The sequence below is a fragment of the Zingiber officinale genome, chromosome 2B (assembly GCF_018446385.1).
Source record: "Zingiber officinale cultivar Zhangliang chromosome 2B, Zo_v1.1, whole genome shotgun sequence".
NCBI lineage: Eukaryota > Viridiplantae > Streptophyta > Magnoliopsida > Zingiberales > Zingiberaceae > Zingiber > Zingiber officinale.
In genome coordinates, this window is record NC_055989.1 from 65,989,345 (window position 1) to 66,001,324 (window position 11,980).

At 35.7% G+C, this 11,980-nt stretch overlaps 1 non-coding gene across 1 annotated transcript; it reads right to left on the reverse strand.

Annotated features, from left to right (window-relative positions):
- Positions 1-1,683: 1,683 nt before the first annotated feature.
- LOC122049964 lies at positions 1,684-1,794 on the reverse strand. The gene has a single exon (XR_006131199.1). It is a non-coding gene; the product is annotated as a small nucleolar RNA R71 (small nucleolar RNA).
- Positions 1,795-11,980: the final 10,186 nt, after the last annotated feature.

Genomic DNA, 11,980 nt, shown 5'->3' on the forward strand with positions numbered 1-11,980 from the left:
CACCTATTAGGAGGTGTTTTCCATCCAAGATTCGACTCCAAGGGCGGTGGATTGGTTCCAGAGATCACTCATTGTATTGAGATAAGCGTTCCTTTCTATTTTCTTGATTTGGATCAGAATGTCTTCAATCCTCTCATCTTCGGTTCTTTTCCTATTTTCTATGGAGTAGATTCCTTTGTTCTAGGATGGAGGGAGTATTGGTGATGTAAATTGATGTAAGATTCATGGATTTGCCATCTTCTTTATTCAAGGATGTTGTTATGTTTTGTATCAATCAATCTTGTATGGATTGTTATGTTTTGTGCCCTAATATCATTCTTGATTGGTTATTTGTATTTCTTGTGGAATCTTTTAGAAGAATTCTCTAGATTGTATTGTTGCGGGGCGTCGTGATAGGGATGCCCCATTAAACGGACATTTAGGGGATTACTTTGAGGGGATGAAGCAGGGATCTACAAAGAAGTAGGATAGATTGATATGCTGAATTCTATATCTTATTGTGGATTGATTAGTGATGATATTTCTATGTTGTATGACCACGGGGCGTCGTGATAGGGATGCCCTATTAAACGGGTTTCATAGGGATCATAACTATTTGATTGCTTAAGGTTTAGATATGAGTCCTTGATCGGTGTTTTCTGCAGGAAATAACCAGTGTCTTCTTGCAAACACATTTCAATTGAGGATAGGATTTGTAGATCGCTTTACATTAATGAGTATCACTAAGAAACCAAATCTCCTAGAACCTTCACAAAACTAAGTTTCTACATTTAACTTTGACTTCTAATCTTTAGTTGTTGCTTAAGACATATAATCTCTTCACGATTGTTTAGCTAATTCGCTTTTGAGACATCTTTAGTGCTTATAACCAGTCCCTGTATTCTTTTATTACTGATGACGTAACCGTACACTTGCGGTGATGTAACAAGTTTTTGGCGCCGTTGCCGGGGTCTACGTCTATAACATTAGAGATTATCATTTGAGTTAGACTAAACTTTTCTTTTCTTGTCTTACATCTAACTTGTAACTAGTTTTCTAATTCTGTTTTGCATTCTTTCATTACATTCTTTCATTGCATCTATTTTTTTTCTTTCTCATTTTATTCATTCATTGCATTCATTGATCTTTAATTCTTTTTGTAAACTAAATTCTTTCTATTCTTTTCTTTTCTTTGAATCAAATTCTTTAATCTTGTTCTTGTATGCGAAGATCTAACTTTATAGGAGATTTACTTTCTCTTGATCCTGAGATTGATAGAACATTTCATTGAAGGAGAATCTTGCAAAGACATCAAGAAGAACAAGAACAATCAAATATAGCGAATAGACCACTTAAGGATTATGTAACACCTTATGCTAGAGGGTTTCACTCAAGCATTACTAGACCCTCTATTGCAGCAAATAGCTTTGAGATCAAGCCTGCAATAATCAATATGGTACAACAAAATCAATTTGGAGGTGGACCACATGAAGATCATAATCAGCATTTGGAAGTCTTCTATGAAATTTGCGGTACCATGAAAATGAATGGTGTTCCTTCAAAAGCAGTTAGATTATTACTGTTTGGATTTTCTTTAAGAGAAAGAGCTAAACAATAATTGAATTCCTTACCTCCAAATAGCATTACCACTTGGGAACAATGTGAGCAACAATTCTTAGATAAGTTCTATCCTCCTAGCAAGACAGCTCATATGAGAAATCTTATTATAAGCTTCAGATAATCTGATTCAGAATCTTTATTTGAAGCATGGGATAGATACAATAATATGCTCAGACAATGCCCACACCATGGGTTAGAGAAATGGTTAGTGTTGCACACATTTTATAATGACATAAACTATCATACTAAAGTGTCCCTAGATTCAGCTGTTGGAGGGGCACTTATGAATAAGAGTCTAGATGAGGCCGAAGAAATTATTGAAAGTGTAGCACAAAACCATCATCAATGGGCAACAGAGAGAAGTGGAGGCTATTCTGATTCAATCCAAACAAAAGCATCAGAAAAATTTGATGTAGATGCAGTTACTCTAATGACTGCAAAGCTGGGTGCTCTTACTAAAAAGCTAGAAAATATGGGAACAAATTCTAACACAGTAAATGCCATAGTATGTGCTTGTGAAACATGTGAAAGTTCTGATCATTCTTAAGACTCATGTCCTTTGGGAGCTATATCTGCATAAATAAATCAATTAGAGCAATGTAACGCTATCATGGGTTTTAATCAAAGGCAGAACAATCCATATTCCAACACATATAACCCTGGGTGGAAGAGTCATCCAAAATTTTCCTACAGAAATAATCAAGAACTAGGACCATCCATGGGAGGCAAACAAAATTTCCAGTCGGGGCAACAACAACAATATTTTCAAAGCTATCAGTTTTCTAAAATAGAGAAGATGCTTGAGGAAATTATCTCCAATCAAAATGAAATGAAGCAAGATATTTTGAAGCTAACTCAGGGAATGGATAATTCTAAAAAGCATCAAAAGATTCAAGATAGCCAAATTGCCCAGCTAGCCTTATCATCTTCAAGAGCACCCGGACAATTTCCTGAAAAACCTGATGTTAATCCAATAGAGCATTGCAATCGAATCAAGCTTAAGAGCAGACGGACCTTGGGTAATCCTCAAGCGACTGCTCCAAAAGGGATGAAAACTGAAGAAGAGCTCTCTCCTCCTGCATCTGAACCATTTCAAATTCAAGAAGAGGAGGGGAGTACCAATAAGGTTGAAGAGACTCTTGCACTAAACCCACAGAATCAAGTAGTCCTTTTCCTCAGAGATTAGTGATGCTAAAAAAAGATGAAGAATTTAGCAGATTTTTGAAAAAAGTTAAAGAAATTTGTGTTGAAGTTCCTTTAATTGATGCGATTCTATAAATGCCAAAGTTTGTCAAATTTTTGAAGGACATCATGTCAAATAAGAGAAGAAAGGGAGACATTGAGACCATTGTACTTACTGAGGAATGCAGCGCTTTATCTGAGAAGAACATTTCCCCAAAGCTTAAAAATCCAGGAAGCTTTTACATACCTTGTAATATAGTATCTGAATACATAGAAAAAGCTTTTTGTGATTTGGGGGCAAGTGTTAGCCTCATTCCATACTCAATTTGTAATAAATTAGGTCTCAAAAACTTGAAACTTACTACCATGGCACTACAATTAGCTGATCACTCTTGTAAATATCCTATGGGTATTATCGAAGACGTGCCGATAGAGGTTGGTGAGATTATAATTCCCACAGATTTTATAGTACTGGACATGGTAGAGGACCCAAAGATTCCGATCATATTGGGAAGACCTTTCCTCGCAACAGCTGAAACAATAATTGATGTTAAAAATCATAAACTTTCATTTGTAATCGGTAAGGAAAGGTTGAAGTATGATTTGTCTAACTCTTCTAACCATGTCTCTTCTTTTCTATTAAGTGTTTGCAGCGGGGCGGATGCTTATCAGCTTGAGGATTGGAATTTTCATCCTCATGGGAGGCCACCGGATGAGGAACATGATCCAATAAGCGATATTGGGAGAAGGCCCCCCAATAAAAATGAAAAATACATCTACCCTCCTAGGGCAAGAAAAAGATAAAAGGATCAAGAAGATCGGTCGAGCTAAAGACCTTAAATAAGTGCTTCTTGGGAGGCAACCCAAGGGTTTTTTAGTATCTTCCAATTTAAGTTTTTCTTTTTCTAGTACTTTTAAAATTGTTGTTACTTTTGTTTTCAGGTTGTAATTTTTCTTCCATGAGATGGCTATGACTACTTCATGGGCATGTAAGCGTTGGAGAAGTTGGGAAGGAGCAAGATCATCTAATACAGGGCAAAATAGAGCTTGGCCGTGTGTTATACATGGTCGTGTGTTATAAACGACCGTGTATGACTTGTAGAGAAGGAGGATGCATGGGCTGTGTTGATAAAACATGGCTGTGTAAGGGCTCTCGAGAGAAAAAATTGCTTGGTCGTGTCCCATACACGGTCGTGTGATGATTCTAGAAGAAGAGGCGTGTTCAGTTGTGTCCCACACACGACCGTGTAAAAATCTAGAGGAGAAATCTGCACTGCCCGTGCTATCCAACATGACCGTGCAAAGTCACCCAAGAAGGAGAAGGATGAGGCCGTGTCCCACACACGGTCGTGTGAACTAGACCGTGAAGAAGATGGCTGTGGCCGTGCAAACCCACACGGTCGTGTGACTAACCCAAGAAGGAGAGGGTTGGGGCCGTGTAGATCTACACGGTTCGTGTGAAGTGATCTGCCCTAGCTATGTCTAGAAGACGCGACCATACCTAGGCTGTGTCGGCATACACAACCCCCCATCCTTAAGTAACTCCTCTCTCCCAAACTCTTCTCTTCTTCAACTTCTCCTCTAATCCTCTCAGATCTAGATCTTAACACCGCTTCTCTCCTCTCCTACCTTCAAGATCTACAACTCCTAGTCCCAAAGATCTTGTCTTTCAAGATCTATTCTCACAAGAGCTTACTTCTCCAACAAAACAACACATTTCCTTACTCAGCTTGACAACATGTCCAATATTTTGAAGAGACTTCGCAAAGGAAGCAGTGGATCAAGCGGAGCAAGGGAGCCAACCAAAGAAAAAGGAAAGCAACCGACAAAGGGCAAAGGAAAGAGGATAGCACATGACGAAGGTAACGACAATGAATTCAATATTATTTTTAGAAATGAAGATCATAAGTCTAGATTTGAAATTCTTGTCAATAGAAAGATTGTATGTACACGTTATATGGACCCAACTGTTTTAGACATGTTAGGAATTAGGGATGATATAGATTGGATGATTGGGTCTCTTGATTGGAACGATATCATGTACACACATCTACCTACATATCCTCGAATTATACTAGAATTTTTTAGTTCACTAGATGTTCACTTTGCTAATGAAGATGATTTTGTTGGCAAGATTACTTTTAGACTAATGAATCAAGAGTTTCAGCGGACATTTAGTGATTTCAATAATTATTTTAGATTGTCTACCGGTAACTCTCACAGGTTTGACTCAAGATTTAATTGGAATCATTTTTGGAATTTGGTTACTAGATTAGATCAACCCTATGAGCCCTTTAGAGCTAAGGCTTCTCATATGCAAAATCCCATTTTTTAGATATTCACATCGTGTCATGAGTAAAACTATTTTTGGTAGAGGGGAAAGTGATGGGGTTATAAAGAAAGTAGAACTTTATGCTCTGTGGGCTATGTTACATAAGGTTGACTATGATTCCGATTTTCATTTTTTGCAAACCTTGGTGAGAGCCAGAAAAGCATCCTCGGGATTGATTGTTTTTGGTGGTTTGATTACTCAAATAGCTATAAATTTGGAACTTGATCTAGATGGGTTGGAGGTCATTCATGGCAATGACATGATTGATATTGATGCATGTCTTGCTATGAAAATGATTTGTCGGGATGAGAATGGTTTTGCTTTTCCTAGGAAGAATGGTTTTCCATTACCTCTTCCTTATCCTGAGCGCACCTCTATCCGCAACCCTGCTAATTGGATAATCACTGATAGAGATCCTGAGAATGTTCCTTCCATATCCGGAGACACAGAGCCCCACCTTAAGCCCTCGTCATCTGGACATCCGTAGCCTTCTAAATATCTAGAACCTGCTAGGCACTCTTTTGCCTATAGTACAGGTAGTTCCAAATTTGATTTTTCTAATTTTTGTGCATCTCTAAACTCGCTTCATGAGAAGTAGGATGCCCAACGAGCAATGTTGGAGGGTCGCTTTTCTTTATTAGATGACCAGTTTAGAGAAGTATGGAATCATTTTCAGTTCACCAGGAATTTTCAAGGTCAAGTGGCCGAATTTGTTCAGGACTATGATATTGATCAAGCTAGAATGAGAAAATTTATGTAACGCATGAGTATTACTAGTCAACAAGTAGATGCCCTTTATGAGTATCATAGGATCCTGAGTGAGACTCCAAGTTTTCCTAGCTTTCCTATTGGACATCCACATAGACCTCCTTTCCGTCGTCCACCTCCACCACCATTTTGATTTCATCGGGACGATGAAAAGTTTAGTCTGGGGGGGGGGGGGGGTGGTTAGTAACCTTAAATTTTTTGTATTTTTTTTTTCAATTTTTTGCACTTTCAGTTTTTTATTTTTCATTTGTTTTGTTTTGCTTGGATTATTTTTGATAGTCATTTGACTGTCTTTTGAAAAGTTTTGTGGCATTCCTATTGAAGAAACATCAATCCTCACTTTTATGCTTACTTGTTCAAAAGCAAAATTGTTAGCACATTCTTTATCTTGATTCATGATATTGTAAATGATGCTAGTATATTTAGTGTACCTCTTTTCTCTATCTTGAGTAGCATGATGTAAGATAAGTATCATATAGAAATAAGTTTGAGTTTTGGCTTAACCTTAAGGATCTTACTTTCACTTCACTTTACTTGAGCTTGAATAGTTGATATCATTGAAATAGTCATGATTCATCCTATTTGTTTAGTACTTAGTTTCCAGGGTGATTTCTCAAACTTCATTTTGCTTACTGGATGAGACTCGAATCTTGAAAGCTCATTTGAAAAAATCGAAATATCCCAACTTTTGGTGCCTATGAACTTATGTGTTTAAGTGTTGCACAATGCAATCACTTAGTGTAAAAAAGGTACATGATGAAAAAAAAAGAGAAGAAAAAAGTGTTGAGAAAAAAAAAAGGATATAAAAAATAATTGTCGTGAGTGGAAACTAGCAAGTCACCCCTTTGAGACTGAGTTAGGTTACTGGGAAAATGACTTTTATGGTTCTCCTGATATCGAGAACGCCTTTGAGACCCTGGGTTGATTGAGAAATATGAACCAAATGTGTGGAAGGTAAGTGCCTATCACCGGAAACATTAGGAACTCAATTAGATGATGACTTAACTAGGACAAAGATTGAAACTTGAAGGGTTTTGAGTTAATTATTTGCACCGTGCACAAGAGACTTATGCTTAAGCCATACTTGGTTTATATTTATGATCATGCTTATTAATGAAACTTTTTGATAGAGTTAGGAAAGTGCACTAAGGATTATGATGCATTATTGAATACATGAATCTTGATTGCAGCATTTTGCTTGAGGACAAGCAAAAGTTTAAGTTTGGGGGTGTGATGTGCGTAGATTTTATACACTTGTTTAACATGTTTTGACGCACATTCTTATATTTTATACATGCTTTAGCTATGCACTTTCATGCTCCTTACTTTACTTTTGGCATAAATACTTTTCTTTGTTCGAAGATCTTCTCTATGTGTTTTATGCTTTCAGGAGTCGAATTTGGAGAAGAATTGATGCTCGTAGCTCAAATGGAGGAAAATGACTTTGGCATTGTGTGCTACACGACCTTGCAAAGGGGAATGGCCCTGGCCGTGTGATGATGACAGGGTCGTGTAGCATCAACAATAAGGGAGAGTACCTTGGCCGTGTGAAGCTTACACAGCCGTGCCACCTTTTCAAGTCAGCTAGTACATAGCCGTGTGTGCCACACGACCGTACAACCTTTCCAGAGCAAAAAAAATGGCATAACCGTGTGTGCCACACGACCGTGCAACACTTCTAGAGATAAAAATTGGCTAGGCCGTGTGGATTTACACGACCGTGTAAGCAGGCAGAAGCAGAACATGGCATGGCTGTGTGAGGGTCACACGACCGTGTGACCTTGGCCGAGAGGAGGAGCGCCCTGGTCATGTGAATCTCACATGGCCGTGTCCTGGGTCATGTGGCACCCAAATTCCCTCTTCTATATAAAGGGTTTCCCCCTCTTTGAAAGGGGGAGGCTCTCCCTTTGGGGAGATCAGTTCTTGGGCATGATTTTCACCTATTAGGAGGCATTTCCCGTTCAAGATTCGACTCCAAGGACGGTGGATTGGTTCCAGAGATCACTCGTCGTATTGAGATAAGCGTTCCTTTCTATTTTCTTGATTTGGATCGGAATGTCTTCATTTCTCTCGTCTTCGGTTTTTTTCCTATTTTCTATGGAGTAGATTCCTTTGTTTTAGGATGGAGGGAGTATTGGTGATGTAAATTGATGTAAGATTCATGGATTTTCCATCTTCTTGATTCAAGGATGTTGTTACGTTTTGTATTGATCAATCTTGTATGGATTGTTGTATTTTGTTCCCTAATACCATTCTTGATTGGTTGTTTGTATTTCTTGTGGAATCTTTTAGAAGAATTCTCTAGATTGTATTGTTGCGGGGCATTGTAATAGGGTTGCCCATTAAATGGACATTTAGGGGATTACTTTGAGGGGATGAAGCATGGATCTACAAAGAAGTAGGACGGATTGATATGCTGAATTCTATATCTTATTGTGGATTGATTAGTGATGATATTTCTATGTTGTATGACCGCGGGGCATCATGACAGGGTTGTCCCATTAAACGGGCTTCATAGGGATCATAACTATTTGATTGCTTAAGGTTTAGATATGAGTCCTTGGTCGGTATTTTCTACAGGAAATAATCGGTGACTTCTTGCAAACACATTTCAATTGAGGATAGGATTTGCAGATCGCTTTACATTAATGAGTATCACTAAGAAACCAAATCTCCTAGAATCTTCACGAAACTAAGTTTCTACATTTAACTTTGACTTCTAATCTTTAGTTGTTTCTTAAGACATATAATATCTTCACGATTGTTTAGCTAATTCGCTTTTGAGACATCTTTAGTACTTATAACCAGTCCCTGTGGATTCGATATTCTTTTATTACTGACGACATAACCGTATACTTGCGGTGATGTAATAGTTTACCTGAAGACCAACATCGGCTAATGGTTTAGTATTCAATGAGGTTACATGACTTTGATTAATGATGCAATTGGTCTACCCCTGGATCGAGAAAAATGTAACCCGAAAATCAAGAAGTTGGCCCATGTTAACTCGAAGACACTGAACACCCTTCAATTTGGACTGATTAAGGAGGAACTTAACCGGGTTGGACCGTTCGATAACTCGAAGGAGTTCTGGAACAAGCTGATTGAGCTACACGAGGGCACAAACGATGCCAAGGTAAAAAAAATGCAACTTGCTATTAAATAATTTATTTAACATAAAAATGTAGGAAGGAAAAATAGCAAGTCAATTACATGTGAGGACCAAGACCATCTTCAACGAACTTCACCTGATTGCCACCATCTGAAAACAGGGACATAAGAAGGTATACCTTAAACTCATTTTCTCGAAATTCTCTATGAGCATCTATAGTAGATGCTTATAAAGTTTCAAGAAACCTTTCTAAATTAAAGTTAGATGAACTTTTCTACAAATTAGAACTGTATGAACATACTGGCTCAAAACAGGTCGAGAATGGTATGACTTTTCTTGCAGGTTCTTCCAAGGAGGTGAAGATGAAAGTCCAAACCAAACTTGAGCTTGACACTGAGTCCGACTCAGAATCAGATAAAGAAGAACAATTAGTGAACCTAGTAAGGAAGATGTTCACTAGAAAGAAGAAAATCTTCACCAAGAATGATATGCAGAAGATGATCAAGTCTACATCCAACAACGTAAAGGCAAACATCACCTTCTTTAGTTGCAACAAAAAAGGTCATTTCAAGAATAAGTGTCCAAATATAAAAGAAGACAAGTCGAAGAAGGAAAAAAGGGAGAAGGCGCTCAAAGCCACTTGAGATGAGTCTTCTTCGGAAGAATCAGGTTCTGAAGAACCAAAGCATACAAGCCACCTCACGCTTATGGCAATCAACCCTGAGTCGAAAAATGATTCAGACTAAGAAGATGAGTCTGAGTATGAATCAAGTTACGGATATGTATCCATTTTTGAAGGTTCTAATGACGTAGAACTTAATTTCACAACAAAGGTTTTTAAAATAATTACATGTTTAAATAAAAAATTTACTAAATCTGAAAAACAAGCTAAATTACTCCTTAAGTAAAATCAAGATGTGAAGGAACAACTTAACTTAGACTCCTCAACTAAACAAATTCAACATGGAAACTCAACTCAAGTTGCAAAACTTGAGGAAGAAAATTTCATATTGAAATGTGAAGTTGAGAAATTTAGAGAACTTCTAAAAAAATTCACCACAAGATCCAAGTATCTAGATATGATACTAGGGTCTCACAGAGCTGTATATAACAAGTTTGGATTTCGATACAAATTCAGCTCAATCAATAAAACATTTATTTCACTTGTTAATCAAAATAAGAAACAAACCAAAGCATAGATTTTGAAAGCTTACCTAACCAAGCAAGTAGGACAAAATTAATATTATGTATCTAAAAGTGAAATTCATTACTTAAATTAAAACAAAGATTCTATGATTCAGGAGTAGACACCAAATTAACTGGAATCTCAAGAACATAACGTAGGGTAATTATGGCCAGATAGGAAAAAAATAATTTGATTCTTGTCCAACATAGTACCAAGGTGGGGTGAGATGATAGTACGTTAAGGAAGCTTAGTCTAAGAAGTCAAGCAGGATAAGATATATCCTACTTGGTTTACTTAGCAAAGTGGAACTAACCAAAGCTACCTCGCCATATCTTTAACTAGTTAGACAAAGGTTTTTCAATAAAAAGGTTAAATGTATAATTTTTTTAAAAAGCTTTGATTAGAAGTGGTCGTTGCTTGAATATCCAAGAAGACCCTTATGCCTCATCACAACTTGGAAGCCAATTTTTGAATTGTATATTTAACCGACTTACGATTAAAGCTGAATCTAACACAAGCTCAAATAATCTACAAAATTCAAATGAATTAAGTAAAATTTACTAAACATCTCACAAAACTATAAGATTATCTTAGTTGAAAACTTGGACTAGGTGAAATGAATCATTTAACTTAAGTTTAAATCTAATCTAAACTTAAATTAAAACCCAATTAAATTAAAATTTTTAACTAAACTTAAATTAAAATTTTAATTAAATTCAATTAAACTTAAATTAAAACCTTAATTAAATTAAAATTTAATTAAACTCAATTAAACTTAAATTAAAACCTCAATTAAATTAAAATTTTAATTAAATTTCAATTACAAATTTAATTAAATTCAATTAAACTTAAATTAAAACCTTAATTAAACTTAAATTTAATTTAATTAAAACTTTAAATAAATTAAAATTTTAATTAAACTTAAATTAAAATTTTAATTCAATTAAACTTAAATTAAAACCTTAATTAAATTAAAATTTTAATTAAACTTAATTAAATTTTAATGTATTTACCAAACTCAAGTTTTGATATATGACAAAAGGATAAAGTTAGATGACATTTGGTTTGGGATGTAGGAATAAGAATGAGAATGGATTTGATAGTAGACTGGAATGAGAATGAGTTTAGCAATTTCAATATTGTTGTTTGGTTTGCTAGAGGTTTGGAAATATAAATGCAACAAATACCATATTTATCCTTAAAACATATCATACTATTCCTATAAAGTTTTTATACATTTTGTCTCCAAAATTACTTCTATGATATTTTTCTAATTATTTTCTTATTTGCTATTCCTAATAACTTGAAACATATTTTATTATTATTATTTTGAAATAAAATCAGTTTTAATAATTCCGCTCTACAAAATCCTATATAAATCGAAAGAAAATTAAATGAAGTGGATAAAATTCTTCTAAAATAGAACTTAGGATCGGGCAGTTGAGCCAAATCGTGAGTAATAGAATTTATCATCCTACTAACTCAGTACAAATGAGCTTTAGCATAATATTTTGCCAATTTTGGATCAATGACACTAACCGAGAAAAATTGTATAAATAAAAGGTAAAAGAATTAGGGAGAAGAATTACTACATTACAAGAAAATTTGATAAGATAGCTTTTACAAAATGGTTGTGCTACTATCACAAAATATCTTCTTAAAACCCCAATAGTATTCTCACAACATGCATCATAATATCTAGCTAAACCCAAAAGGCATTCCAAAAATGTTTAGATATTGTAAATCCAACATTCTAACTATCCACGAAGTAGTTTCCACAAAACCAAACAAATACTATCAC